The sequence below is a fragment of the Perognathus longimembris genome, chromosome 16 (assembly GCF_023159225.1).
Source record: "Perognathus longimembris pacificus isolate PPM17 chromosome 16, ASM2315922v1, whole genome shotgun sequence".
Taxonomy (NCBI): domain Eukaryota; kingdom Metazoa; phylum Chordata; class Mammalia; order Rodentia; family Heteromyidae; genus Perognathus; species Perognathus longimembris.
The window spans coordinates 47,288,503-47,315,034 of NC_063176.1; the positions used below are offsets into that span (position 1 = coordinate 47,288,503).

The window sequence follows — 26,532 nt, forward strand, 5'->3', positions numbered from 1 at the left end:
TCGATTCCTCAGCACCACATATTTAGAAAAAGCCAGAAGTGGCGCTGTGGCTCAAGTGGTAGAGTGCTAGCCTTGAGCAAAAAAGAAGCCAGGGACAGTGCTCAGGCCCTGAGTTCAAATCCCAGGACTGGCAACAACAACAACAACAACAAAAACACTTGTAGCCAGCCTGGAGCTGGTGGCTCACCCCTGGAATCCTAACAAATCAGAGGCTGAGATCTGGAGATCGTGGTTCAAAGCCAGTCTGTGCTGAAAATCTGTGAGACTCTTATCTCCAATTAGGCAACAGAAAGCCAGGGTTGGAGGTGTGGCTCAAGTAATAGAGCATCAGCCTTTAAGAGAAAAAGCCAAGCAAGAGAGGCCCTGAGTTTTAGACCCAGCACCAACACACACACACAGACACACACACACACACACACACACACACACACACACACCCCACACACAAATAAATGAATAAAATAAAAACAATACAGTTGTACTACGAAATTTCCAAAGTACCCCCAATCATCTGGTATGTACCACTTCTTAACTTCACTTTCAGTCCTCTTACAAACAATAAATTCAGTGCTTGAGATTAGCACAATGAGACAGAAAGGGTGGTATGCTACACCTTGAATTGTCTGGGACTATAATCTCTTCCCATATTCCTCTGGGTAGTATTTATGGTATTGATGTACTACAATTGGATTATACACTTAGCTATTGATGAATGTGAGAGTAGCTTCCAATTGTGACAATTATGGATAAAATTGCTATATTATATGTCGAGTTGATATATCTAGTGATTGGGTATCATGTAAGGGAAAATGTATAATGTTCCAGGAATATGATCATTTCACCTCATAATTTAGTGTCATACTATTATTCTCTCTATATTTCTTCATCATCTGTAATATGCTCAGTGACACTTCTTTTTCTTGATCATTTTTATTTTACGTTTTCTTCTGATCTTTCTACTCTGGTGTTTCAACAATATTTGTTTGTTTGTTTTCAACAAATAAACCTTTGGCTTTGTAATTCTTCCCCATCATTTGCCAGTTCTACTTCATTTACTTCTACTTGGTTTTCACCCATTTATTGAGTGTTGGACATACTGTTTTTAGAATGTTTTGAGGCAGAGCCCTAGACCATTGCTTTTGAAATTCCTACATTCAAATGTAAGAACTGTCCTACTAGCTCTGCTTAAAAATCTTCCCAAGTCAAAGTGTGCTCTTTTCATTTACTTTCTGCTTAAAATATTTTCTGGTTTCCATTTTGGCATCTTTTGTTTTCCACAGAGCATGCAAAAGATGGTCATACAATTCCAGATATTTTGTGTAATTTTGCATTTAATTCTATGGTTGCATAATATAAAACAACATAAGATTTTAACATTTCAAAATACAGTGAAACTCAGTGTGTGGCCCATTATAGCTTATACTTTCATGAATGTATGTTAATATTTGTATTTGTTATGTACTTGTGTGTATAGTATTCTATGAATGCCAATAATTAGTTCATAGTGTTGGTTTAATCTTCTATATTCTTAGTTTTGTTTTCCCTACCTCTTTCATCTTATTGAGAGAAGAGTTATTAAATTTTCCACTAATGTTGTTGATTTGGTTATCTCTCCCTTTATTTCTGCTAAGATGTGCTTTAAGAATTTTAAAATTTGATGTTATATGTATATATCTTTAGGATTCGTATTTCTTCCTTATGCATCACCTCCTTTCACATAAAGGGATTCTCTTGATCACTAATAATATTTCTTGCCCTTAGGTCTATTTTTTTTTAAATTGAGGTACACAACACAGTTTAATTTGTTTAGTGTCTCTACGTTTTATATCCTTTTTTTATCTACATAGTTCATTGTAATTCAAATACACTACATCTAGACAAATTCTAGCTGGGAGTTATTTTTATCGTTGCTATGAATTAAATATTTAAATAATCTGTATTTGATGTAGTCATGGATATGTTGGTTTAAGCCTATATTCCTTTATTATTTTTCTATTCATCTCCCCTGATCTTTGTTTCTGTCTTCATCTTTAGGGCCTACTTTTTGGAATAATTGGATATCGTTTGGTATTCTCTTTTATGTACTATTTTAGCTTCTTAGCAATTCATCTTTTAATTTAATGTGCAGCATTTATAATATTCATCGTCAGCACATCAATGTGTACTTAAAGTCAATTATCTATAATTTCATATTCCACCCCTCACATCTAATACTTCAGACAATCCATTTCTCCATGGCCATCACCACTGACAAACCTTTCACTTTCTACTTCCTGGTTCCCACTTAGAAAAATTTGGCTATTCCTGTACCACTGTTGACATTGCTTTATCAAAACATGTGATATCATTATTTTTAAATGAATTTGCTATTGAGGTTAGAGTGACTTACGACAAAGCCAATTTTTCCTTTTATATTTTTGTAATCCTGCTTGTCTTTTGTTTGTTTCTCCATCTAGCCTCACATCTGGCATCATTTCCTTCACCTTGAAGAAGAGTGTTCAGTGTGCCTCATCCTTCATTGGTCTGCTGATGATGCATGACCTCAGCTGTTGTTTATTTGGAAATATCTTCTCTTTAACCCATTTCAAAGCATATTTCTGTAACTTTAATTCCAAATTGAAGGGATTTCTGGTGTCTGTTTGTTTTGAACATTGGCGTAATTCTTCATTGCAACCCTGTGAAGCAATGGGAATAACACAGAATTAAACTATATACTGACACATGGGCCATCAGAATCTTCAAGGTAATAAATAAATAAATAAATGTTGATTTAAACTTCTGAATTCTGGTGAATTATTATACAATAGGTAGCTGATATAACAGGCAAAGTAAACTGTTCTAGATAAGCCAATTCAGAAGCAGCAACAACACAAAACAAGTTACACTTATTTGAATTCAAAATGTTTACTCTTTACAAATATCTGGTTTTCCTTCCTTCATTCCTTTGCCCCTTACTCCCTCCCTCCTCTCTCTCTCCCTCCCTCTCTCTCTCTCTCTCTCTCTCTCTCTCTCTCTCTTTCTCTCTCTCTCTCTCTCTCTCTCTCTCTCTCTCTCTCTCTCTCTCTCTCTCTCTCTCTCTCTCTCTCTTTCTATTTTTGCTGGTCCTAGAGCTTGAATTCAGGGCCTGGTGCTGTCCCTGAGCTTCTTTTGCTCAAGGCAAATGCTCTACCCCTTGAGCTAAACTGCTACTTTCAACTTTTTTCTGAGTAGTTTATTGGAGTTAAAAATCTCACTAACGAGCCAGACCCAAAGAAATATGGACTCTATGGTCTCCCTTATTGGGAATAATTAGTACAGGTTTAGGCAAGTCATAGCAGAGCATCACAAGGCCCAATAGCTATACCCTTATGATCATATAAGATGATGCTAAGTGAAATGAACTCCATGTTATGGAAACAATTGTTATATCACAGTTGTAACTACTTTCAAAGTCCTATGTGTATCTATAGCTTCTATTATTGATGATGTTCTTGTATCACCTTCCTATGGTTGTACCTACCTCTGTAATCTTATCTGAGTATATTGGAAACCGTGTATACTGGTATTGGAAGTAGGAAATTGAAAGGGAATACCAAATTTGAGAGACAATGGGTAAAAACAGACAAACAACTACAAAAGCAATACTTGCAAAACTGTTTGGTATAAGTGAACTGAACACCTCCAGGGGGGAGAGGGAAAGGGGGAGGGGGAAGGGGGTATGAGGGACAAGGTAACAAACAGTACAAGAAATGTATCCAATGCCTAACGTATGAAACTGCAACCTCTCTGTACTTCAGTTTGATAATAAAAATTTGAAAAAAAAATCTCACTAACTTTTCTTTCCAGGCTGGCTTTGAACCATGCTGCTCAGATCTCAGCCTCCTGAGTAGCTAGGATTACAGGTATGCACCACTGGTGCCCAGCTTATGAATATCTTCTATTGCCCCACTCTCTACTTCTGTTGTACCATACTCCATTTCTCCCCAGTGAAAACTTGGTAAGGCCAAGATCTTCTAATGCAATATTGAGTTTCAAATAACTTTGAAAGTTTTCAGTGAAACCTGCTTGTCTTTCATATGAAATGATGGCAAAATTTCTACATGAGATGAAAAACAACTAATATTTGATTGAGCTTGCCACGTGAGGAATTGTTCTCGAAGATTTGTTTGCATTACCTCATTTAGCTCACTGACACTCTTCTGACGAAGAGAATACAATAATTCTCTATTACAGAGAACCCTACAAGGCACAGAGGTTATGAAGTTTGATAAAGACCATATAGATACTGTGCAACAAAGCAGAGACTGGGACCTAGGTCAATCTGATCCTAATGCATGGAATCAGGAGACAAAAATATATGCAAGCTTTGAGTAAAGATTCATATCTGGCCTAGATGGCTTTTTTAAAAAAAATTGAAATTGATTAGGTTGCAATTGCAAGTTGTAGTATTTAATGTGAAGTGTCTGCAGTTCTAGAAGACAGACTGAGACCAGTTATTGACCACCATGTCCATCACACACCTGACCGGATACCCCAACGGTATTGGTTATAATAAATCCTACAAATCTATTTCACAATTACTTACTGACTAGCATTACACATGTAAAATAATCTATAAATTTTATTGAAATAATTAAATAGAGATATGCTCCCATTAGTATGTATTTAGGATGTGCGTGTTGAAAACTTATTATGTTTTTCAGAAAGAAGAGATGTACAGTGGAAGACAGTAACACTCAAGTCTGATGTGTAGAAGAGCATATCACCATACATATTAGATTCAATGATATGAAAAAAGTAAGATTACACCTTAAGTTCTTAAGTGTGACAGAAGAATTTGAAAATCTTCCTCTTGTCTAACTCATGGAAGGTTTTCTGTGTGTTAGTAAACAGGTCATATTTTGAAGTTATAGAACCTGAGACAGCAATAATTTCTGAAGTGCCAAAGAAAGAGAAGTTCCGGTTACATGAAGAGAGCAATCACATCCATTAATTAACAGGCAGAATGTAAAGTGGTTTCTGAACAATCCTCAGGGGGATGTAAATGTCAGGAAACAGAAATCTAGGTAATATATAGGAGATAGAAGAATGGATGGCAGCCAGCATTGTACCTTTTCATGAAGACAGAAGAATGGAGGCAACAGTAAACCAGAGATTTTTGACAGAGATTTCCATAGTTAAGAGGCTACAACTTGCTTGAAAGTAACTATATACAGTGTGCAGTGTAATGAAACAGGAACTGAGAATATCTGTAACAATATACACTTCATATCAATATACTATACAGTAATATAAATATACATTCCAAGTTCTATAGCCTATACTTACATATATTAGATTGTATACACACCTTTATATATAAATAATATCATTCTATACAATGTTAATTATATTCTTCAGGTTAATTATTCTAGTACATAAAAAAACAACCTCTATCTTACATAAAAAATAAACCTCTATCATACATTCAGTGACTTGGAACATCTAATTCCAATGATTTCATTAAGCTATGAGATTGCCTCTGATTAAAACTAACAATCAGTGATACACCACCAGACAATGAAAGCTTTTCCTCAGAGCAGCTCTTTACAGTACCACAGTGCTGTGTTTCTTATCAGGGTTTCCATATGAAACTCCTAAGAATAGAACTTCCTCCCTCCAACAGCTGGAAAAACCTCACACCAGAGATAAGAGACATCGTGCAAAAGTGCAATATCACGGAGGAATTTGGAGAAATAATAGGATCTACATGGAAATACTGAGGATGATTTAACAAATGTGTCCAGGCACTGACTTATGTTTTAAGCTCCTCTTCAAAACTGGGAGTTGCGTTGATAGCTTCTATCTACCAGGTGCTGAGCTTTTAGCTTTGGATAATCGCATGTAACTATCCTTTCTCTCTCCTTTTCCAGCAACTAAAATGACATTTAACAATGGGAACTCAGAAAAAAAAACTGATGATAGTCACATTTTCTAAATCTAATAGTGACTCTTTCCTTCCTCTACAGTAGGACTCAAGATTTCTTTTTTTTAGCCGAAGTAGGAAAAGCAGCCTGCTCTGTACAACCTCCTTCATGACAACCAGCTCTGAGAAACAGGTTTCTGTGCCTAGCCCCATTTCACAGGTGAATAATAGCTCACAGAAGATTCTATGGGGAACAAGCCGTGCTCTCTCTCATTCTGGATTTTATGCACTGACTTCATGATTTACTATAGTGTTTCTTCCCAATTCGTCTTTAATGTGAAGACAAGCTAGACTCAGTCAAGACTCAGGGACTAGATGGATTTCATTTGTTTATGACATAGCGGGTTTGAACACAGGGCCTTGTACCATTCAAGCCATGCTCTAGCCTTTGTTGTGATTGGTTATTTTGAAGATAAAGCTCTCGCTTTTTGCTGAAAGCAGCTTCTGATAGTCATCTTCCTACCTACAATTTCCTGTCTAAATGAGATGACAGGTATTAGCCACCATGAGTGCCTTGCTATTTGCCTGGACTGATTTTGAACTAACGTCTCTCTCCACCAACTGAGCAGATGGATGTGTGCCACTGCACTCAGCAAATTGTTGTTGTTTCATTTTTTAAAAAATATCTTTCATGGATGAGTGTTGTGTCACACACCTATAATCCTTGCACTTGAGAGTCTGAGACAGGAAGATTGTAAGTTCAAGTCCAGCTGGACTACATAGTGAGTTTGAGGTCTCTCTGAGCTCCTTAGCAAGATCCTGTTTCAAAATTTCAAATTAAATAAATAAAAGGCTCTAATGTGTGCACCCTTCAATTAGTTAAACACATACATCTTTGAAAAGCTGTTCACAAGGCTAATGCTTGTATACATTTAATAGTGTTTGAAATAAACTAAGAGCTCTCTGAAATTACTTTTCAAAGTAAGTTCACAAATTCAAATTCCCATGACTAGGTCATGTTTAAAGCAAAAAATATACTATCTTTCACATAGATATTTTTGAACTCTTCTTGGGTAAAAAAGAACAAAGAAGAGTCATAGAAGAAATGCAAAAATGCAAGAGGAAAATAATTTCTAAAGCTATTATATAATCTTATGGCCTACTGAATTCTCTGTCTCTGTCTCTCTCACACACACATATACAGGCATATATATATATATATATATCATATACAGGCATATATACGTACATTCATATATGTGTGCATATGTGTGCATATATACACACATACAAACACACACACCTGTTCTTGGACTTGAATTCAGGACCTGATCACATGTCCCTGAGCTGTTTTTACTCAAGACCAGCACTCACTTGAGCTACAGCTCCTCAGCAGCTTTATCTGATAGTTAATTGGAGGATAAGAGTCTCATGGACTGTTGCAACAATTTGTTTTGAACCACAGTTCTCAGATCTTAGCCTCTTGAGTAGCTAGTATTATAGGCATGAGCCACCAGTATCCCCTGACACACACACACACACACACACACACACACACACACACACACATTCTCTCTCTCTCTCTACGTTTTAATTTTCTTTTAAAAATTATCCTTAGTTGTTCAAAGAGGTTTTAATTCAGCATGTCAGTTTTATAAGTACAGTTCATCTTGATCAGCGTTAACCCTTCTATCAACCACCCACATCTGTCCCAACCTCACCCATCCCCCTCAAGTTACCTAGATCCATTTTCACATATGTTTATCACTGATTCTGATTGCATTTGCCCAAACTTCCTCTCTGTTTTTCTGCCTTCTCTCCCCTTGACTTTGTCCCCATACAACATATATTTTAGATTCCTGGTGTTCATTTCGTTAAACTACAAGTTAGTTGTTCAAAGGAGTAAATCAACGTAACAACACCCACGTGCAATTTTTGAGAGAATGGACAAAGCACAGAAACTTAGTGCTCACAGCTTCACAGTGTCTAAAATATTGTGTTAACACTCTTTGGATTCTTTTAAACACTGAAGTGAAAATAACATATGTGCTGAAACATACTGCATTTCAAATTATCACACACTGGATAGCACCAATGCAACAAATCACACAGGCTCATGGACAACTTTTAATGACTGGCTTGGATAAAATGCTTTATAGCATTTTTATGCATTCATCTATTCATTCATTAAACTGGGCTGAATAACTTGTTCTGGCCCAGGGACTCTTTGGGTACTTGATACATATGGGTAAACCAAATGATAGAAAATAAACTACACATGGTTTACTGGAAGAGAATGAAGTGCTAGAGGATGAAGGAATATTTGCAGGGCAGGTGGGGTTGCAACTTGGATTACGATGGCCAGAGTGGGCCTTACAGAGAAGATGGCATAGAGCAAAGACTTGCTAAAGTCAGGGAGTGAGTCAGGTGAGGCTCATGGGGGTGAAGTGAAATATTGGATGAATACATGGTAAGAAAATAAAACCATAAGCCAAATTAATTTGAGAGAGGAGTAAAGGCCTAAATATGTAAGAAGATGTATGATATGTATGGTAATAAATGCTTTTAGAGCATAATACAAGAGATAACCTCATGAGATGGAGTCAGAAGATTTTTAATAAAATGCAAGAGTTCTAATTATAAAAAATGATTAAGATGGTATTTTATTGGCCAAAGTCACCATGAGAGACCTGGGCCTCTAACAGTCACTTGAACCAGTAAGAATCCTCTTTTAGGTATCATATATAAATACAATGAATTTCAATATAATTCACTCTCCATCATTATCTGTTCCTCTTCTCCTTCTTATACACATAAACACAACACAGCTTATATCCATGTGCATATGAACACCTATATATATATATGTGCATCTTATTATTTCTTGTTTTATTCTACTATGTTTATATGTATATGGTGATTTCTTATTTCATTCTAATATACTGTGAGTTTCAAGAGCCAATATTTTTTCTTGCATATATTTTCAGCACCAAAAATAGTGCTGATTGTACAGGAGATTATCAATAAATGATTGCAGCATAAATAAAAGAACAGTTGTTAAAAGTTATTAATGCTTTGGTTTTACACAAAAGGTTTTACCATTCTTATTTTAGTCATTTGACTCATTTCATTCAGATATTTCCTGAGACTACAAGGGGAGTGGAATTCAAAACTAAGCCAACTATCATAGCGACTTCTGTTTCAGTCACACATGCTCAATACTGTACAACACAAACAAAATATTCGAGTAAATGAGATGATGAGATTGATCTGATTTCAGCTGTCATCCATAAACAGTGATTTGAAAATCTTGTGTTCAACAATAACTGCCTCATTTAGCAAATATGAAGGACTTCATAATGAATAAACATTAATGATTTAACTTGCAAAATAAAATTATACTGACAAACCCTAGATTTCAATTTTAGGATATTATGTGCCAGTTTACTACAAATCTTCCTGTTGATGTGAATTTTAAATTCACCACCTTAGATAGCAATTAAAAACACAGACTCTGTGACATGAAACTGGGGGGTGGAATGTAAAATGTACGGGTGGAAAATTGAAAGTATTTTGACAGTCAGAAACATTGTGTTAAATATGGTAAGTTTAACGTTAACAGGAAGAATGTCTGTTCTTGCTATTAAGGTTCTCTCAATATATAACCACCTAGGTAGAACACAGGAAAATTTTATCTTGGTCAAGCGCAGAGGACAACAATTATTTTAGTTCGCAGTTGACACAGTGAGTATCTATGATGACTGCAACATCTCCCCAAAAGAGCTAGTGTGGTTTTAAGATACAGAAACAAAAATATACCTCCAACAAATGAGATGGCAATATTCTTTTCTCTGTGCTACTCAGAACCCTTTCAGTGCACTCATTCCATATTAAGCACCACAATTTAAGGTAAATTAGAACATTTTCAGAGGATATTTTATAAGACAGTAAGAAATCCTAATGATTTAAATTTTTAAAAAATGATATTATTTCTTAAAGATTCAGCTCTTCCCCCAGGAGTGGAGAAAACTGGAGGAAGAAGTCAGATTACCTCAAATATTTTAACCTTCCAACATACAAGATGAATTTCTTCATAACTATAATGGCTCCAAGAAGAAAAATTGAGACAATAGGTAAAATATAGGGAGATATATATATTGGCTTGATGTAATAATGCACTAGATGGAATCTCAGTACTCTTTTTTGAAATTAAAACACTGAAATTTGTGAGCTCATCAGTGATTTTTGTGTCCTAAAATAGAAAGTAGAATTCAGTTTTAGATCAGATTTACCCTTTGTTCAGGGAGAGTTCCCTCTGGTGAATTCCTTTAGTCATGCAGAACAAGACACAAATCTGCTGATTGTTCCTGAGGGAAGCCCCATCATTTGAAATATTCCAGAACCATTGAACTGTTAGAGGATGTGTTCTTGAACAAGTTACTCACAAGGGAGGTAGAGATTGAACCTAGTTCCAAGATGGAACCTTCATATGAATCTATGCACAAGGAACCTGGCTCATCCTGAAATATCTGTATCTCATTTATTTATCTGTCTCTCCAATGATCTACTGTTGTCTACTGGCACTTCTCCAAGTGGTAGATCTAAAGTAGAAAAGAAAATGTTCTTCTCACAAGAGTCTGATTGTCTAGTGAGGCACGGGTGGCTCACACTTGTAATCCTAGCTACTCAGGAGGCTGAGAGCTGAGGATTGTGGTTCAAAGCCAGCACAAGCAGGAAAGTCCATGAGACTTGTATCTCCAATTAACCATCAGAAAATTGGAAGTGGCACTGTGGTACAAGGAGTAGAGTGATAGCCTTATGTTGAGGTGCTCAGGGACAGCACCCAAGTCCAGAGTTCAAACCCCCATGACTGACAAAAAAAAAAAAAGTCTGTTTGTCTACCTGTACTTTCTTGACTCAACCCCCTACCTTTTCAATAAGGCCCACTGAGAATTCACCATGGAAAAATCTGTTCTTCTCTCCCCTTTGCTCCTCCTTTTTTCTTCTCATCTGTCTTTGTTCCTTTTTCTGCACAGAGTTTGTCAATTTCCACTATATGCTATAGTTTTCTCACCTGGTGTTTCTATTCTCCAAATAGATTTCTGCTTGGTTTGTTAACTGTTAAATCCCAAGCACATAAAACATAACCAGCACTAATAGACAAACTACATTAATGAATCCATTTTATAAACAAACAACCCCCCCCAATAAAACCCCACCAAATTGTGACACTTTCTGGAAGGTGACTTAGTTGTCACTGACTTCCACTAGAGATTGCCAAAAGGTTCCTGTTAATGTGGTTGTCAGGCTCAGGCTAATCTTATTATAAGAATCAGTCCTATAAATTGCCCTCCTTGAGCAGATCTTGAATAGAAGATTCTGCCTCCTATCAACAATGTTTACAAAAACATGTACCATGTGGGTAAGAGAAGACAAGTTCTTGACCATCTTGTTCAGAAAACAGGTATATCATTAGAACTTGAGATGCTTGACTTAGGCAATAAGGATCATGAGGTCCAATGTTTGACAAGGAAGTATGGTAACACATGCGCAGGACTGTCACTCATCTCTAACTTTTTTTCGATCACTTATTTCCATGCCATCTAAAATGCATTACAGATGAGTATAGTGTCTTAGGACTGAAATCACAGCTACTTGAGAAGTAGAGAAAGGATCGTGGTTTGAGACTAACCAAGGCAAAAATTTGGAGAGACTTTCACAAAGAATAAGCAAGGCAGTGTGGCATACAAATGTAATCCGAGCTATGCAGGAAATGTACATAGGAAAGACCCCATTCTACAGCCTGCCCTTGGTAGAAGCACAAGAACTTAAGCAAAAAGGTTTGGAGGTCCAAGTGGTAAAGCATCTGGCTGCAAGCACAAGGTCCTATGTTCAAATTCCAGAGCCATCAAAAAACAAATAAATAAAATAAAAATCTATCATAGATGTTAGTAAAGAGTCTTTTTTACAATGAGTCCTAGCAGCTATTGAAAACTTTGACTCTCTCAAGATTTTCAAAACCCAGGGAAGGAAGTTGAACATGATCTTGTGGATGGAGCCTTTGAATCAGTTTAATGCACTATTTTTGTTGCTTCCTTATCTAAGTGTATAAGAGAATGTGATGTATTATTTGTTTATCCTTCTCCATCTCATAGGTACCAAAAGAGATTCTCCTGATTGAGAAGAATTGCATAGAGAGAGAGCTAATAACTCTGGGGACCCACAATTCTAATGATCCTTTTAACCTAAAAGTCTCTGTAACTGATGAGTTTGTCAAGCAGAGCCTCAGGCAGAAGGTAGAAGCTGCCCCCCAGAGGAGTCCCTTGGGGTTGAGATTCATGGCCCCTGAAGACTACCAAGTAGACTAGTCTTCAAAAGCATCTTTCAGCTTGGTCCTGTGTCCTTGACATAAATGAACTGTCTCCTGGACTCTTTGTTACTCTTCAGGCTCATATTCCTATTTTAGAGTGGGCCAACTTGGATTAAAGGGTTGACACAGTAAAAAAAAAAATTGTCCAACAGAATTTGCCTCTTGAACTGAAATGTTATCTTCAAAAATACTAGCAATCCAGCCCAAGCAATATCTCTACTTCACATGAAAAATGTGATAGTTACAATTTGGGAGAATTGTTATGCCCAACGATGCTGTTGGCTCAATGGGGCTTTCAATACTTTAAAGATCCCATAATGCTTGGGCCTGTTTCACTAATGGTTTACAAATCTAAAATGCAATGATTTCCACCAGCTTTTGTAACTGTTCAGCCTCAACACTAGCCATACTGAACAAAAAGTAGATGTAGACAGTTGAGTTACTGGACAAAACTCAAAGTCATTTTCATCTACTAGCTTTTCAATTTAAGACTTTTGTTACCAACAGACTACCAATAGACACTGGCATGCTCAGGGGAGCCCTCTGCAATGCCACAAAAATGTAGAAGTAAATCTCAGCTGCTGACCAAAGAGTACCAGAGTCACTCATACTGCCCATGGCAAGGGTCAGTTTTCTGAGACACACTGGCTCAAGCTGCTGACTGAGCCTATAGTTCCCAGGTGGATGTGAGTCCTAGCCTGATCCAATATCGCACTGAGATGGCAATGTAACCACCACCACCGGCTGGCCCAAAGTATAAGGTTCCCTGTTGATGGAACAGAGGCTACCACTGTATACACATACACACCCTGCTTTGTACTTCTTGCTAAAAGCTGACTAGCTAGTCTTCAAGTGAGAGAAATCTCATTGCACAGCATACAGTCCCAACCAATTCTTTCTCGATCGAGTAGGCTAATAGTCTCTTCTTAGGGCATGTAATGGTAGCTCATCCTTGTTGACTTTTTTTCAGGTTGTAAATACTTTTACCAACCCAATTAGACAACTCCAGTCATACCACCATAATTATCGATCCAATTAGGTAAACAGCCATGCCAACACTCATCTCTATTAAGATTCAAGATTTCTGGACCATCTACAGTCTGATCAAGATACACATTTTAATGCAAAATGCACTTTTTTTTTCTTTGCCAGTCTTGAGCCTTGGACTCAGGGCCTGAGCACTGTCCCTGGCTTCTTTTTGCTCAAGGCTAACACTCTGCCACTTGAGCCACAGCGCCACCTCTGGCTGTTTTCTATATATGTGGTGCTAGGGAATCGAACCCAGGGCTTCATGTATACAAGGCAAGCACTCTTGCCACTAGGCCATATTCCCAGCCCTGCAAAATGTACTTAATAAACGGCCTATAGTCTCAGATCTGGTATGTTATACCTGTTAAAACTAAATGTATCTGATACTGCTATTGGTTAGAATAGAATTTTTAGAAATTTATTCAAAAGGATTTTTGACCCTCAACTCTTTGAAGCCTACACAACTTGTTGAGCCAGTATGGGCATTAAATGGTGCTGTGCCACAAACAAGGATTTTCTTATTTTAACAGGCAAGTGTTCTGAAAATGTAGAATTGCCCTCTGACAATTCCAGAGTAGGGTGCTTCTTTCATCCACTTAAATGCAACACCTGTGAGTAGGCTGATATCCTTTTAACACATATGACCAGAGTCCTAATCTGTTCCTGGTTTCGTTTGTTCTATCTGCTTGATTCTGTTGCTTGACTGAAATGGTGCTATTGACATGACTTGTCAATTCATTTATGGTATCCTATGTGTGCCAGAGTGGAGGCAATAATAATTGTCTGTACGTTACAAAAAGGACTACCCTTTTTGATAATAGACAATTCAAGAGAAAAAAATGATTCGTTGTGACTGGTATGATTAGATACAAATATGCGGTTACAGCTATTGAAATGAATACGTTGGATCTGGGGTAGTGGATGAAAAAGAAAAAACTCAAAATTTAGATCTTGAAAGGTACAGGAGAAGGGGGAATTTATGATATTTTGTATTTCAGAGCTTCTCCTCTAGAAACTTTGTGGTTCAGGGAAACGCTGGCATGACTCGTATAGTTTTGCAAATGCAGGGTTTTGGTCCAGCAATCCCTTACAGACACCTTTGACCACAATCTGCCCATCCTTCCTTTGCACCTTTTGGAGAAATCTCTCCGAAACATCAGGAAGTAGCCCCACTTCCCGTGCTTCTAACTCAAACCAATGTTTCTGGATGTCTCCCTTCATCACGACAACTGCTGCATCCATCCATTGCTTACTTGGATAGGTGAAGGAATACCGCACCGACGATGAGGTGGATGGACAGGACAGGGTACACTGAAAGTTCTCAGGCCCTCCACGACAAGGGACTCAATGCTTTTATTCACCCATGGGTCTTTCAGGAAAACTGCTGGGCGTCATTAGGTACGCAGGTCTCCCAACTACTGTGGGTCTCACTTGGGGAGCAGAGTGGTGATTGTCAACAATTGCTCTAGAGGAATATCAGTGTTACCCCACTGTGATATGCTTATACAGAAACCAGGTAATCATTTGCCTCCTTTCCGTAGAACATAACTGGAACCAGGGCAACCTGGTTTGTTGACAGTGAAGATGGTGAAGAAGTTTTTGGACTGTGTATAAGGTAGTATTAGGAGAAAGAGGAGGGGGAATTGTGACAGGCTAATTTCACATATCTAATTTCAGTGTCTTTGGACACTTTATTTTGGTATAAAAATATAACTTCAATTTGCAGTAATACTGTAGGACTTGGAAAGTGATATATTGTGTATTACCTAAAGAGAAACTTCTAGAATGCTTCAAAGATGGAATAAGTTAAACTTAAAGATTGTGGGTATTTTGTAACTAGACATGCTCAAATATGGACTATGTGCTTAGTTTGTAAAAAAGTATTTCAGAAGAAATTTAAGTGTTGAGTATAAGCCTGGCCTAGATTTTGTGATACTTTCTTTCTCTCATTTTTCAATCAGGGTAAAAATATTCTGAATAAACATGTGTAAAAATTTTAAACAGCTTCATATCTCCTAAGCATGCCATCAATATAAATAATCTCTCCGCATCCTCCTTCCTTTCTCACTCATCTTGGGTGCTTTGAGCAATAAGGCATGTCTGAAATTAACAAGCTTCTCTTACATTCTTTCCAGAGAAAGAAAACGATACTAAATGTCCTTAAGTAGCTTTCTCGGCATGTTATGGATTGGTGATGTAAAATTAGAAATTGAGCACCATGACTTCCAAACGGCTTCTCTCATCTGGGTTTTCAAAATCAAAACCACAGAATACAGACCACTAGTTCTCCCCACAGAGCACCTGGCGCTCTTCTCCACATGTAGGAGAGAGAGTGGGTTTCCAGGGATCTGGACACCTTGCAACTACGACACCAGACATCGCTCTCTCCCAGGGCCTGAGAGGAGACGGAGGGTCCCTGGAAGCATATTTCATTTCCCATCTCATCAGATGACATCATTTATCAATGTCAGGCTTGTTCTCCTCTCCAAATATTCAGGTGCTCCCAAAATACAGTGAGTCCCAGAAATAATCCACAGTCCTCTTACACGTCAAGGTGCTTTGGTAGAAAAGAAATGAAGCTCACCAGAAGAGTAGGCTGAGAGCTAAGCAGGCGCTCTGGCCCCTCTCTGTAAGCATGCAGCCTTCTATTACCATCCCATGTGCTAGCTCCGAAAAATACCACCATTTTTATTCTCTGGTATATTATTTGTGGAGGGAAGTGCTCAGTTGAGCCACTGTGGAGTTGAGTGCTGATTAAGTTCTCATTCTTTAAGAAGTGGCATATTTACTGAACACATTTGGGGGAAATGGGGAGGAAGAGGACAGAGTGCCGGCTGCACTGTTCTCCGTTCTCTCTGTTTCTAAATTAAAATAAGCATGCTAAGGTGAGCAAGTGTGTGAATTATTATTTTCCTAACATTAAACACTTGATTTAAAGCATATTCCCTTTGAAGGAAGGTATAATTTGGGAATTATTTGAAGTCTCTAAGTGGCTAGAAACTGAGCTTAGCCAGATTTCTAGCTGTAAGCAAAAGTCAGCCTCTGATAAGAAGCTGTTGTACTTTATTGATGCAAACGAGGTAAGTACCCTCTTGAGGGTTTCTCAGTTCACAAGCATCCTAGTTGTTATTTGCAAGCTACAGTGTGCAATTCTGAATATCTTCAAATGCATTTACCCCATATAACCGAGTTGCACCTCATCAAAGGAGGCGTCCAAGTAGCTGGGCAAAGTTTTAATGACGTATTGGTTGTAACTTGGGTTTTGTGAGGCAGGAAAGCTTCCCTCCATTACCCTTTCATATGCAATATTGAATTATAAAATAAAGCACAGAACTGAAATAGATAGACTTTCCAACAGAGAGCCATGCCGCCGCATTACAAAGTCAATTTCATATATGGGATCCTGCGCTGAATCATTTAGCTATTTAGGAATGCATTTCTCAGCTAACTCATCCTGGCAGGCCCAACGGGATGCATGCCCTCTTAAAATAAACATGGAGTCGTCAAACTGGCTTCTCTGTGACAATTAACTGCTGGGCTTGGAGGAACTTCTGCTGGGCTATTCAAAGCCGCCAGAACAAAAAGAGACACCGTGAGTCACAAGCATAATCTATACATGGGAACGATCTTGTGCAAAAAGCAGTCTTGAATAAATGTACTACTGTAGTTCTCTTTTTGTGCTCAGCACTGTTGTAAAAATAGAGGATTCCACTTAACTGAATTTTCTAGTAGCTTGGAACTTACTACTTTAAGAGAGAAAGAGAGTGAGAGAGAAAGAGAAGGGTGAAAATAGCATGCCTAAATATATTATAGTACATAAACCCAAGTTCCCCAAAATAGAGGCTAGGTTAGAACTAGATTTTGTGACTTCTTTGCTTGACTTGATATCATCAATTTGGAAAGCTGGAACACTTTTGCAAATCTGGACCAGGGTAGCAGGAGAGCTACAGAGAACAGGGCAGATCTGAGGATATAGTGTGGAGGGAGGAATCACGGAATTCTGTGATGGATTGAATTTGGCATTTAGGGCAAGGGAAAAGAAAAATACCACTCCCAGTTTCTGGCACAATAACTTGGAAGATAGCAGCAGTGTTCATGATGACACCATACACAGAAGGAGGAACAGGTTGTAGAGGAAAATAACATGTGCCCAAGAACTTAATAGAACTCAGAAATAAAGCAGAAAGAAAAGAAAAGACTCCTGAGTCATGGAAATAACACATCAACTTTAGCCCTCCTGAAAGCATCCTGAGTTTGATTGGCTAAGTGTAGGAAGAGATGTTGAGTTATATGTGTTTAACAGATTGGAAGCAGGGCATGGGAGGGGGAAAACTGTAGGATGCAGACATTCCTGCAGTGAAACAGTAGTCAGAACATACAGAACCTTACAACAGAAAAGTAGTCTGATACTGGGTGAGGATTGTGTGAGCATTATCCACAAGGCTCACAATGCATTGTTTCTTTTAGTACTCAAACTTAATGTGATTAGAATAATTGCCAGCACAAATGAGATAGAAAGAGAGTTTCTGCCACTTGCTCCAAAATCGTATGCCACAAGTGGCTGCTATTATTTACATGACACACTACAGGGGCTCGGTCTCTTTTTCTCTAGGTTCCACACTGAGGCCAAAGTATGGAATTGAAGGATAGCCTCGCTAGTAGATCTGTCATAAACAAACCTTACTTTGACCAATCAGAACTTATACTTAAAATGCTTGCAATCTTGCTTGAGTCATCCAAGGAAAGGGGACTGTACCTGCCCCTTACAAATTTAAATGACATTCCTGAATTGGATAGGAAGAGAAGGCAACTACATTCTTCTCATTGGCAACGTTCTATTACTTGGAACTTAAGTTCTAAAGAAATTGCACATAGAAAAGGAGTTCAGATATTGTGAAGTGATGTTCAAAAACCTCAACGTTTTATTCACTATTTAAGCCAAAATAAAAAATACCAACAGACCCCATTCTACACTAGCTTAAATAATACATTCTGTAAGTGTTACAATTGGTGATCTTTTATAATTGGGCAGTATCTCATTGCCCTGCCTGTCATTGGTTCATCTTTACCTTTAGCTTCTGTCGAGATTGAAATGCATCAGTGGAGTCATTTCCTTGGATGCCTAACTAAATTAGGCATTCTCTCTAGAAGGCCACTATTGAAGTGGACATACATGCCAGGAAAAAAGGATCATAGATACTCAGAGAGCATTTCTCCCTTGGCCGGCACTGTGTAACAGAGTAGCTAGTGGTTTCTCTGGGAGGTAGAGACACATGGAAAAATCATTTGGGATGGACAATGCTGAAAAATGTGGCAGAAGGGCTTGTACATTATTCAGTTATGTTTCCCTCAGTCCTTCCCATGTCCTTTACTCCTCCTACAAGCAGGTAACAAGCACAGTCCAAGAAAAATATGTGACAATGGCTGTAGCTTTTTGCCATATAATGCTTAAATTCACTAAGAATAATATGAGACTCTAAAGTAAGAAAAAAAAATCCCAGAATTGAAAGAAAGCCTCACCAGAAATGGAATAAAATAGTAATTGTCATGGTTCTGTGTGATGAAGACACTTTCTCCTTGCTTCCTTGTAACACCCACTGGTGGGCAATAGTTGACTCTAGGTCAGCTTAGTGTCTAGGGCCGCCGCCCAGGCTCACTACCTTACTAAATACCCCTGAAATCCATTATGGCCCACAAGGGCTGAGGACATGTGCTTCTCCAGAACGCCAAAGCATTGATATATTGTAGTTATCCCATGAGTTTGACTCAGCCTTGGAGAACTGAGGAGGGGACACCCCAAGTCACATAATTCAAGTTTTTCTACGAAAAAAGCAGTGATGGCTTAAAGTTGAAAATTTTGATTTTTAGATCATCAAAGGAAAGGAAAGAAAAATCATAGTTTCCCCTCACAGGAATGGAGATAAAAATTTCCTCCTCTTCATTACAGTAGAAAGCCCTAAGGAATAAGCACATAGGGTCAGAGCAGAAGAGCAAACTCTGATAAGGACCCCCAAGGATAAAGGTCCCTGCAAAGTTATGAAGCCAATGATGGCAAGCCTTATATATTGAATATTCCTGGCTCAAGGGGATAAAACCCCAAGAAATAGAGGCTAACATCCATTTACTATAGGAACTTCACACTTCAGGAAGTGTTCATCACTTCCTGAACAGCTGACTTCCCCATAAGATTCAAATTCTTACATATTTTCATGGCACATCATAATTTTACCTTCTCCCAAAAAGCCAAGCAGAACCTAATTTAGTGTGACACTTTCATGTCCAAACTACTTTTATTCCTCAGAGTGAGCTGAGTCTGAACATCAAAATGAAATTTCAAATAAGGAAGACTACATGAGGATATTTTTTTCCTTATACTTCTCTCCTAAGCCGTCAAATTTTTGCTAGAAAAATCTATGCCATTGCAATGCTACTTTGGCAGAAATACTGCATTTCCCTCTAGGGGTAGAAGAAATTCACCCTTAAAATGAACTCTTACGGGTAAATGAAATCTAAGGATTTTTTTCCTGCATATCTAGACATTGGCTGACTTATGTTTTTATCATTTGTTTGGTTATGGCATATAGTGTCCAATGATGGCCTCCACCAATCACTGCCTCTCTACATGCCCAGGCTCATTTTCTCATTGGGAAGTGGAGACAATGTCAATCATTCGGTTTGAGTCTGAGCTGCCCTTGTCATTAACAGAATGGGTAGGGCTGACACTGTGCCGGTTTCAGGTGTCACTTAGAAGAAGCCTGGCAACTTCTATTCTGTGATCACCAGAGAAGTTAGAGTATGCTCAGAAGATAAAATAGGCCTGATTATTACATGGTAAAGTATACTATAGAGAAAGAGAGTGGGAAAAGGAAAAAAAATAAGAATGTAGATAAAGCTAGACAAAGAAGCTTTGAAGAGTCACCAAAGTAAAGGAATTTGTCCTAGACCTTTCAGCCCACCTAGATCCAACTGACGGCAGACAAGTGAGCAACATCAACGTCAGAACTTGAACAGAAAACTCATCAGTTGAGCCTTGTGTGAATTTCTGACAATAGGAAGCAACAAGTCACTGTTATTCTAGGTTATTAAATTTGCGGGTGATTTAACCTATAGCAATAGGTAATGAAAATAAAAATCAAAGCTCAAGGTATGTTATTTCTTCTCCTTCTAAATTTTTGACCATTTAACCACCATTTTATGCATACCTAGCATGTCTCTATCTGGTATCTAAATAGTAAGTTTCTCTAAGACACCAGTATTGCCTATCATATCCCTAAATATTCTGGCAGAACTATAAAGTTAATACAGTAGTTGGTGTTTAACTACCATTTAATTCTCAGCACCTAAATTTCTATCACTGGTCTCATAAACCTCTATTCCTCAGTTTCACTCACTTAATTCATTTATTTTTAATTATCTCATAACTTCTCTTAGGAGTTCTCTAAGGACACAAATGCAACATTTTTTAAATAAAATATCATGTTCTCAAGCCTGCTCCTTCTTACATTTCCATTCACAGTGACTTGTACCATAGCATAAATGGTCCCTCAGATTAAAAATGTCTAAAGCATCTTAGATGCATCCTCCTTCCTTGCACCTCATTTACTATCACTCATTGATTCATGAGAGAGCTCCTTTTAAATCTTCCTCAGCTACATCTGTCCTCTCTAATTCCTTTTCATTCAGTGATGGCTCCTTAAGTATCCTGCAAATGGCTTCTGAGCCTGCTAGGCACTCTGCTTCCGGAACCATCCTAGATCATCACTACATTTAGAAGTCAGTATCCGATCATGCCTGCAGTGCTTAAAGTTCTTCCATAAGCCTTATTGCCTACCAGAGAAAACTAAACAAGACCAAACCCTTGACTTTGGCAAGCAGGATCTGCCATGATTGGATTTATTTCTGCTGTTGCATTCTACTATTCCTGTTATGCCTGAAACACAGCCAGGAATTTGCTTGTATTCTTCCATCAATATAGGCACAAAACATTACATTTTCTCATACATTCTTTAGTTCTTTGTGTGTGGAATTCTCTTTGTTTTCCTTTGTATTCCATTCTCGCTGCCTAATCAACTTATAATCATACTTCCATTCTGTACACAGATGTTACTGTTTTCCTGGATATCCATCCAAATTTGCCTCCAACTCTGTGCCAGTGGCAAAGGGAACTTTCTACTTTTGAATTCCAAGTAACATCCTTCAGATCTCCACCATCGCACTTCTCAGTTATAGTGTGGATATCTTACTTATATGTATTCAATAAGTGTATATATTGGATCACATTGTCTCAGGCATTATTTTAAACTCAGGAAACCTATCATTAAACAAGCAAAGGCCTTATTGGACCTTATATTCTGGTATAGAATAGGCAGCAACTCACAGACAAAATAAATTATGAAGTTGTATAATACATTAAAACGTGCAGGATAAAGGAAATAAACAATGGCAGGGTTAAAGAAAAGAATAGAGGCTGGTTTAAATTCAAACATGTCGACATTCGTCACCAAGAAGGTGAACTATAACAGAGACAGAAGGAAGTGAGAATCACCCATCCAGATACCGAAGCATGGACCTATCCTACCTTGGACAGGGCAGTGAAAGCAACATCAGCAGTTAAACGGAGGGCTAATTAGGATAGGCTATTGTAAATCTTGGTATGGACTTTATCTTTGACTTGGATAAAATAGGAAGCCAGGTTTGACAGCTGGAGAGCAGAGGAACCCACCCCAATATGTGTTATGGAAAGATCTCTCTGGCCACAGTGTTACAAAACAGACTGTGGGGTGAGAATGGAAGCCAGAAGAGTAATCAAAAGCAATAATAGAAGGAAGGGAGGGAAATTTAAAACATGGTGAAGAAAGAAGGAAGGAAAAGAGGAACAAAACACAGTCAAGACAGAACATGAAGGAAAAAGCAAGATAATATTGTAATGAGGACACATGGTGGCATGGAAAAAAGATTCTTTTAAAAAGACTGAAAAAAATCTGAGTCTTCTATTAGTTTCAAACTCAACAGTGTTTCCACTCTTCCTGTTCTGGGGTTAGCTGTTACTAACCTGGCTCCCTTTTGATGAGTCTGAGAGTATTTTCTGCTGGCTGAGCTATACACCTGAAGGTCTGTCTGCTTTTTCAACAACAAAACCAGCCCTTGGGATAAGGGCTAAAACGAAATTAGGATAAGTCTAATGGAAATCAGGCAACTGGACTAAATATAGTGTCATGTCCTACTTCTTTCTTCAATTTCTCTTTGCCTTGTTTTCTTGTGAATCTGTGTTTGGGGAGAAATTCTGTCTGTATTTGCTTCAAAAAATGTTGTGTTCTCTTAGCTTAGGAGGATGCCGAGAAATTGAGTGATTCAATAGTGACTCAAGACACAGTAAGAAATGGAGTGATTCAATAGTGACTCAGGAAGCTGAAATAGCAGAATGAACAACCATCATTTGAGAAGCTTTTCTGCCTCAAGAAAAGTCTTTTAATGAAAGTCATATTTTAAGTTATTTGAAATAACTAGGCTTAAAATTGCAAATCATACCATGTCAATAATAGCTCTTGCTTATGTAAACTTTCTTGCAACATATCAACTTGCAAAGGAAACCCTTCATGCTCCTTCAGGTCTTTATCCCCCATTTTCTTCTCCAACAAGTAATTCGTTTTAGTGTTGTTCTGCTCAGACAGTCCTTGTCAGGATATTTAATAATTATCTTTCCTGTGTTGGAAGTTGTTATATTGATCACTTTGAGAGATAATATTTACTTTGTGGTCAGCATGTACTTTTTGTTCAGAGCATTCCTAATGCAGGCACAGCAATGATCAGAGTTAATTCTTGAAAATAGAGCCATCAGAGTCTTTGGTTCTTATCTATAGGTTTTCCTTCACTTTTACAAATAATGATTTATGCAAAGTCACCAAGACAGCTATTGCTTCAATGCTAGGTTTATTATCTCCATGATGAACAGACAAGTCATTAAGTGCTCATGGGAGGATTAGTGTAGAGAAAGATCACCACATTGTGATTTTCTGGTTACATGGTTCAATACAATGATGGTTTAAGAAAGGAAGAGCCAATTTGAACACTGCCATTATGGGGCGGCATATATCATCAATAGGCAGATATAAAGGCTATGATGAAAGGAATTTCCCCACCAGAGAAAACTTCCTTTCATCACCTACCCACTAACAGAGTCACACAGAATAAAGTCTAAGGAGTGTGATTAATTCTTCAGTTTCAGCTTTTATTTTCTGATATATTTCTTATTACGACCTCAGTAATAAGATAGATTTAAAAGAGGCTTGTGCAATTAGCCTTATTACTTTTTTTCTTATTTATTGTCAAAGTGATGTACAGAGAGGTTACAGTTTCATCCGTTAGGCCTTGGGTACATTTCTTGTACTGTTTGTTACCTCCTCCCTCATTCCCCCCTTCCCTCTCCCCCTTTCCCTCTCCCCCCATGAGTTGTTCAGTTGGTTTACACCAAACAGTTTTGCAAGTATTGCTTTGGTAGTCGTTTGTCTTTTTATCCTGTGTCTCTCGATTTTGGTATTCCCTTTCACTTTCCTAGTTTTAATACCAGTACATACAGTTTCCAATGTATTACTTTATAGGCACAGTTTGTGTGTGTGTGTGTGTGTGTGTGTGTGTGTGTGTGTGTGTGTGTGTAGTTCATAGTGTTCCAGAGTGGTATTGGCGAATACGTAATTGTATCTCTTGTCCTGTGAACAGGAGCTTGCCTTTTTATCTGTATATTTTAGTGAGTGGAGCACATGGGTAAATGATGAATGAATGAATTCATGAATGAATAAACAAATGAATATGCCAACAACTCTGTGTACCTCTATCTACTCTTATCTCTTGTGTACATTTTATTGTAAATAATGATGCAGGTTACTTGTTCCCTTACCAAAATGGTCCACAATTTCCTCCATTTCCTTCTTATAGAAGATCTCCAACCCAACCTACCCTTTCCAATTAACTTCACCACTCTTCATCCGTGGGTCTTCCCCTTGAGTCCAGTTAGCCCAAAGTCTATCCACTGAGCCTGATGGACTTTTCAATTCTCTTGTTGTGTACTCACATTTGTCAGATTTCCTAAGGATTAGTGGCAAGCAACAACAACAAAAAAGTGGTAGTCATGGTAGCAGCAGCAGCAGTATAACGGACATTTACACTGTAAGTTTCATTTCTTTTTCTTTTTTTTTTAAGCATAAGTTTAGAGCCAGTTGTCTGGCATTTAATCACAGCTTTCAGATTTCTAGGTATGATGAACTAAGGCAAATTATTTAATCTCTCTGTATCTCAGTGCCCTTTTGGTTTTTAAAATGGGGAATGATAACACACTATCCCAATGCAAAGATGAAATGAGTTTGAGGCATGTAAGTCGTTCTTAGAATGTAGCTGGTGCAATTAGCTCTGAGGCAGAGATGGGGAAAACCATGTATGAGGCAATGTGAAAAGGGTTTCGCTTACCTTAGTTCATTCAACAACCTCTGAAGTAAAAACAATTCTCCCCAGTTTACAAAGGAGGAAACTAAAGCTCCCAATTACTAATTGGAGTAAAAGTTGCGGTACATGCAATTACTTAACTCTAAGTTGCCAGCAAAGACTTGACTGCACTATAATTCAAATCTAAGCAATCAGATTGCAGACTTTCTCTCCACTGTGACTTTACACCTCCCCAAAGACCATTAAAGAATCCTTCTCATCTGTCAAGCTTTTCTTAACCATTAGAAGTTTCCATGTTTTATAGCATTTATTAAGACACCTGTTTGATAGTAGCATTATTTGGCTCTTTATTAGGTACTAAACAACTACCCAAACTGCATTAACTCATTTAATTTGCTCTTTATAGTCTCCTCTCTGACATGGTTACATTATTTGAATGGCATTTGAGGGACAGAAGAGTCCCTGTATTTCTCTTTAAACCTGCACACACACACACACACACACACACACACACACACACACACGCACACACGCACACAAAATTTTCCTCAAGCATAATAAGGGCTTGTCAGAAGCACTACCATCTCTTACTGGGGATGAGAATGGTACTGATGTCGACAGTAGTGTATTTAAGCATGCATAATGATTAGGTTGAACATATATTAGATAAAGCAAAGGCCATGGATCCCAAAGATTTCAGCACAATGATAGAATGAACGCAATCTTGATTATCTGGATCCACCACCACTTCCTTGGCTGGGAACTTTGTTCTGTTAGAATGCTTTGTGTATGAGATCTTGGCTAGGCTAGATGATGTTTACTCACTCCTGTGTTCATTAATGATTTGTGAAAGTGACCCAACACTGGCCTTCCTGGCCTCATAGAGGTGTGTTAAGATGCACATACAATAATGTCTCTGACATCCTGTGACTGTGCAAGTGAGCCCTGGCATATACAAATGTTGTATCTCAAATAAGAGCTTTCTTAATCCTAAATTGTGAACACCACTGTAGCATATATTTTCTTCATAAAATGCATCCAATTACAACTATAAATTTTAAGTTGCTTCTTTAAAAACCTTAATTAAAATTACTGGGCGTGCAACAATAAAAAAAGAAAACAACAAAGCTGCCTTGAGTTGTGATTAATGAGGAGCCCATCAGGTTTGCTCACAAACAATCCTCAGTGTGTTCTGAGGAGCAACTTCATCGGCATCCCCAGAGAAAGATCCAGGCTCCCCAGCCCCATTCCCAGGTTTCCTGACTCAGAATATGGAATTCTGTATGGTTCTTTGGAGATATGCTCATACCAGAAATGGGATGCATTAATGCTTCAATTACCCTATCCTTGGGCTTTAGAAACAAGTGATTTAAGTTCACATCTGAAGAAAAATAAATGAGCTATTGCTACTCATTACAAATGTCTATGATCTCATCCAAAATGCCATAGCTTCAAAACACAAGAACCTAAAGGTTGCATCAACGAAGATTACATTTGCGAATCTTCCATACCAAGGGTTGCTGTTCAAGAATGGGAGCTATTCTTAGGTACTATGGTAAAACATACACTATGCTTGACTGGAATGATCCATCTATCAGTTCCTAGAACCCATGTAAAGGAGAAGAAATTAATAGCCACTGAATGGCTATGGGGACAAATTTTCTCCTTGAAATAAAAAAGGCTATTTTCCTAAACCAAGGAGTGTTTTGGCGCGATACTAATCTCCCATGTGCGCAAGGACTCTGCACATGGATGAACTACACATGGATGAGCTCCAGGGGGTCTTGTTCACTCCAGTAGAGTGTGGGTGAGG

The 26,532-nt window shown here is 38.0% G+C and overlaps 1 long non-coding RNA gene across 1 annotated transcript in view; it reads right to left on the bottom strand.

The window, feature by feature from the left end:
* Positions 1-2,625: 2,625 nt before the first annotated feature.
* The window catches only part of LOC125364816, a 29,035-nt gene continuing 5,128 nt past the window's right edge, over positions 2,626-26,532 (bottom strand). The window contains exon 2 of the long non-coding RNA XR_007213571.1: positions 2,626-2,675. This is a non-coding gene — a long non-coding RNA (uncharacterized LOC125364816). The remainder of the gene's footprint in view (positions 2,676-26,532) is intronic.